This window comes from Acinonyx jubatus, chromosome B3 (genome assembly GCF_027475565.1).
Source record: "Acinonyx jubatus isolate Ajub_Pintada_27869175 chromosome B3, VMU_Ajub_asm_v1.0, whole genome shotgun sequence".
Classification (NCBI taxonomy): Eukaryota; Metazoa; Chordata; class Mammalia; order Carnivora; family Felidae; genus Acinonyx; species Acinonyx jubatus.
Window position 1 is genome coordinate 18,702,978 of NC_069386.1, and position 5,844 is coordinate 18,708,821.

At 46.9% G+C, this 5,844-nt stretch overlaps 1 pseudogene; it reads left to right on the forward strand.

Moving 5' to 3' along the window:
- The first annotated feature begins 1,811 nt into the window (after positions 1 to 1,811).
- Positions 1,812 to 2,301, forward strand: LOC106972084 (60S ribosomal protein L21-like; annotated as a pseudogene).
- Positions 2,302 to 5,844: the final 3,543 nt, after the last annotated feature.

Genomic DNA, 5,844 nt, shown 5'->3' on the forward strand with positions numbered 1-5,844 from the left:
GGAAGGGAGGAGGGAGGGAGGAAGAAAGAGAAGGAGGGAGGAATGAAGGAAGGAGGACGGAAAGAGAAAACAAGTAATGGCCAGGATGTGAAGAAATTGGAAATATTGTGCACTGTTGGTGGGAATGCAAAATGATGCAGCTACTGTAGAAAACAGTATGGCAACTTCCTGCAAAGCTAAAAATATAAACATCATATGATCCAACAATCCCACTTCTGGTTTCATACCCAAAAGGACTGATATCAGGATCTTGAAGAGATAGTAGAACCCCGGAGTTTATTACAACATTATTCACAGTACTGGAAACAAACTCAATGTCCATCAGTGGATGAATGGATAAAGAAGTTATGGTCTATGCATACAATGGAATATTATTCAGCCTTAAAAAAGAAAGAAATCCTGCAATATGTGACAACATGGATGAACCTTGAGGACATTATGTAAAGTAACATAAGCCAGTCACAGAAGGGCAAATACTGTATGAATCCACTCAGACAAGGTCATTGAAATTGTGAAACTCATAGAAGCAGAGAGTAAAAGGGTGGTTGCCAGAGGCTGGAGGGAGGGGGAAATGGGGAATGGGGAATCAAAAGGCATAAAGTCTTAATTATGCAAGATAAAGAAGTTCTGGGGGTCTTCTGTACAACACTGTGACTGTAGTTAACAATACCGCAGTGTGCACTTAAAAAAATGTTAAGGGGGTAAATCTCATGTGAAATATTATCACAGTATAATTTTTTTTAAATGTTAACGATTTTAAAAAGAGACATATTTACGGGGGCTAACTGTTGGCAAAGCTGGGGAGGTGAGGGAGTGGGTGGATGGCCGTGAATAGTGGTGCCATCTAGGACTGTGGGAAAATACTTGAGCCTGCAGATCAAAAGTTTATATTTTGGCTGTCCAGAATTTGAGGCCTCAGTGAGATATCAGAGTGTATTTGTCAAGTGGGCAGTTGGTGGAATCAGACCGGGATCTTGGAGAAGAGGACTGAGGGAGGCAGACCATGAGGGAATTATCAGAGGATGCAGTGGGGCCAAAGCCACGGGAGGAGCTGCAAAGAGAACTCACCGAGGAAGAGCCCAGGGCAGGAGAGGAGAACCAGGCCAAACCTGAAAGGGGAGGAGTGGCAGAACTGACTGGAAGGGTGAAGGCAGAGGACAGAGTGGCCAGTGGGAAGAGAACCAGGTGGGGTTGTGGGTGAGAGGCTTTGGGAAAGACAGAGGGGCAGCTGTGTAGACTTCTGACCAGAAGTTGAGTCCATTGAAAACTGCAACACACCAGGGCAAGTTTAGTGATTTGGGTCATTGGCAAATGAGTAGGAGTTCTGTAGGTGGGGGTGCCGAAGCAGATTCCAGGGTGTGGTGGTCTGAGGAGCAAGAGAGGGGAGAGGGAAGTACATTCAGAGTGTGGGCAAATAGCACAAGGCACTATTTGGTCTGCTTCAACTTTTCCTGCCTAGATCAGTAAGCACTGGACAGTTTTCCACAAACACTGGGCACCACCATTTCTCGGGCACTGTGTTGGCTGAGGAGATCCCCAATACTCCCTACACATAGGGAGATCCTAGAACAGTGGGTAAATCAGAAATTAAGATAATTATAATATTAGAAAGTGAGTAAGGTAGGAGTATGTGGGGGGTGGTGATTATGTTGACCTTGGAGGTTGTCAAGGAGAGAAAGGACTTTTGTGCAGAGTGAACAGCAGGAAGGGATTTGTGAGGAGGGGAAGCCAGAGCCAAAACAGGTGTCTTGGTCTTGCTTCCTCCACCCTGAGAAACTTCAGCAAGTTCTGCCATCTTCCAGTAATTTGCCAAAATGACAAACACAAAAGGAAAGTGGAGAGGCATTTGCTATATGTTCTGTAGGCTTTTTAGAAAACATAGAGTTGTTCCTTTGGCCACATACATGCAAATCTCTAAGAAAGGTGATATTGGAGACATCAAGGGAATGGGCACTGTTCAAAAATGAAATACCCCACAAATGTTACCATGGGAGGACTGGCACAGTCTACAATGTCACCCGGCTTGCTGTTGGCATTGTTGTAAACAAACAAGTTACAGGCAAGATTCTTGCCAAGAGAATTAATGTACAGATTGATCATATTAAGCACTCACAGAGCTGAGGTAGCTTCCTGAAGCATGTGAAGGAAAATGATCAGAAAGTGAAGGAAGCCAAAGAGAAAGATACTTGGGTTCAGTTGAAGCACCAGCCTGCTCCATCCAGAGAAGCTCACTTTGTGAGAACCAATGGAAAGGAGCCTGGGCTTCTGGAACCCATTCTCTATTCATTCATGGCACGATAAGTATAAAAAGAACCCAAACAAACAAACCTCTAGACTGTAAAAAAAAAAAGAAATTCAGAAAACTACACCTTACATCTGTTTTCTTCCCAGTGAAATGTCTCCATGCTATTCATATTAAAGTTCTGACAAATCTCACAAAAAAGAAAGGTCTTAGATTTCTAATCCAGCATTTCCCATATTTTATCAAAACCTTCTTTTTAAGGGTACATTTGGGGAAGTTTAGGAGCAGGTGGTAGGGAGCCATTGCAGGGCTTTGAGCACACTAGAAAGGTTCCCCTAAGAGTTATGTGTAGGCAGATGGGAGGAAGAGATGAAGAATAGAGAGCTGGTTATGGCAAGATTAATGTGCCCTAGTCCTAGCTCAGGCAGCGTTTGGGTAGATGCATGGAAGGGGACAGATTCCAAGAAATTTGGAAGAAAGAACCACCAAAACTGGATGACCCATTAGGGGTATGTGTGAGTGTGTGAGTGTGTGAATGTGTGTGTGTGTGTGTGTGTGTGCGCGCGCGCACGTGTGTGTGGAGGTGGAGGTGTTGGTACAGGTAAGTCTGGAGGTGGTGTAGGTTGTTATGATAGTAGTGGTGGAGGATGTGGAGGTGGTGGTGACAGAGGTGATGGTGATGGTGGCAGAGGTGAAAGCACAGACAGGTGAATATGGAGGTAGTGGTCAGGGTGGAAGTTTTAGTGATGGTCGTGGCGGAGGTGGAGGTGATGATGGTGGGGAGTAGCAGAAATTCCTGACCCTGTGTCTAGATGAATTTTATCAAGAGAGAGAATGTAGGTGGAGTGTAGATTTGGGGCTGGGATAAAAGGTGGGAAATCTTGGACATAGTTTGAGACATCTGCAGAGCAGACACAGGGTGTCCCAAAGAACTGCTGCTTTACCTGCTGGAACTCAGGAGAGGACTCTGGGATACAAGTTTGGGTATGGGTCAATAGCCACAGAAGTGGATGGAACCATAGGAAAGGCAAGGAGAAAGGAAGACAAGGGGACTGGTTGGTGACTGGCTTGGGTCAGGGTCTCCTAGATAAGCTCCAGTGGAATGGGCCAGTGATGTCTCTCAAGTGCTACGTGTACCAGAAAATTCCTGGGCATAAGACTCAGGGTCCAGTGCAGGCCCTGCTCTTATAGGAAAAAGTGCCAAGCCCAGCTCCATCTGGACAAGGATGGGCCTGCCTTGCCCTGCCCTGTTTTGCTATGGACCTAATGGACTATGTTTATGTTTTTGGTCCAGTTACTCATAGGCAGCCAATTGGCGGGGGAGGATTTGTGTGCCATTTGGAAGTGACAGCCCTACATCTCCATTCCTTGGCTGGACTCCGGCTGGCAGATTAAGGGAGACTGGCTTGGCACAGGAGCGAACAGTGGCTCTGCAGATGGGTGTCTTGCTTGCACGCCAACTGGGTGTGTGCTCAGATCACACAGATTCCTTTCCTCCAAGCCCTTTGGGCTGTACTGATCTCAGTATGGAGTCAGTGGCCTCTGCCATCTTGGATTATTGGACAAATGCGTTGGCAAATCTAGTGGAGTTGGAGGCCAGAGGCCCCAGCAGGGTGCCTGGTGCCTATTGGGCTTCTTCAAACTTAGAACCACCATACCCACTGTAACCCTGGGTGCCAATGTTAGGAGGGAAGGCTTGGGATTGCTAGGGGGTATGCTTGTTGTGGGTTTGCATTTGGCTTGTGAGTCTGGATTCCTGTGCTTGGAGGCATCATAGGAAACAAACTTCCAGGTACACAGACAGACACATAGACAATATCTATTACACAGATATTTCGTTTAAATATTGATTGAAATATGCATTGAAGGGACGCCTGGGTGGCTCAGTCGGTTAAGCGTCCAACCTCGGCTCAGGTCATGATCTCACAGCTCGTGAGTTTGAGCCCCGTGTCGGGCTCTGTGCTGATAGCTCAGAGCCTGGAGCCTGCTATGAATTCTGTGTCTCCCTCTCTCTCTGCCCCTTCCCTGCTTGTGCTCTGTCTGCCTCTCTCAAAAATAAACAAACATTAAAAAAATTAAAATGATAAAAAAAGACATATGCATTGAAAATCAAGCCATTTCATTGAGGTTTTAGGTGTTGAGGTCAAAGTCTGTTTTAACCTAAGAGTTATACTTGGTTCTAATTTGTGTGTAAGATGCCCAGAGTTCAAGGAAGCCATAGGACTTGACGATCAATGGTAAGTAACCCTGTGGCCTCACTTAGGGACTATGTCATCCTCTGGTATTGGGGAAAAGGTGAGGCCTTCAAGTGGTGTCTATAGAGAAAGTGTGTCAGACCACTGCCAGCTCCATCCAGGATCTTGTGTAGGAAAGATCTTCCCAGACAGCCTGTTTAGAAATCCCTTTTTGGACTTGCAGACACCCAGGCAGACTTCGTCTCTTCCCTGAAATGCATCTCCCACTGAAAGCTCTCACAATGTAGCTGCTGGTTTGGGGAGGGGAAATAAAGACCACGGCTTGGTGTTTATGCAAAAAAAGCAAAAAACAAAAGTAAGCAAACCAACCTCCCTCCTACCTTGCATTACTAGTGCTAAAATGTGCCCTTCTAACCTTGTCAGTTTAGACAGGGTAGACGGTGTAGACAGTCCAGCCTTGTCTCTCCAGTCCAGTGCCTGCTCTCTCAGACACAACCTTTCCCAGATTCTGTCCCCAGAAGACCCAGGAGTCAGCTGGGAGGAAGCTCTTTCAGGCTCTGATGACCTTTGCCCCCAATGTGCATGTCACAGGCAGCTTGGCAATGTGCATCATGCTGCATGTTGATCCTGAGGCCCAAGGAACTGGGTGGTCTCAATCCAACCTGATCCTGGTCTCCTGGAGACTCTGATGCCCACCCAGCCAGTCACAGCCTTGTTCCATCCTGGGGTGCATGGGACAAGCAGGTGTGGGGGTGATGACATGGGCCAGGGAATTGCTGAGAATGGTCTTCAGAACTCTTGCAAGAAGAGAGACCTGACCCTCATTGGCAAATGGAAGCTGGATGACCTTGTAGTTGAGAAGAGTATTTTTTGCTTAGTCCCTTTTGGAAGCCTTTCCTGGATCTGGCCTCTTATTGAATGTTTTTAAGGGAAAAAGAGATGAAAAAAAGTTTAATAGATCCGTTCATGCTTAACTGGATTCCCAACCACTTCTCCCCTTGAGTGGCAGTTCCCACAGCCAGCCTTATACTCAAGTCTCAGTGAATTCTTTGGTTGGTGGGGCTATGTTAGTTAGCCCTGGATGTCAGAGCACATGATCTGGTCATTTGGGGGCTCCTTGACCCTCCTGCCCCATGTCAGGCTAGAGAGCCCCATGGTTTGACTGAAGGAGCAGAGGCTCTGCTACAGACAGACCTGGGTTCTGACAGTGAATCAGCCATGGGCCTGGGCAGGAAACCCCTCTAACCTGTTGATCCATCTCTAAATCAGGATAAGCATACTTACCTCACAGGTTGGTATGCTGATTCATTAAATGCCCTGGTATAGGCATGTATATACAGCCCCAGCATGCTCCCGGGCACCTAGTGCCCTTGCAATGCTGGAGTCTGTCACGGAAGGGGCTTGGGA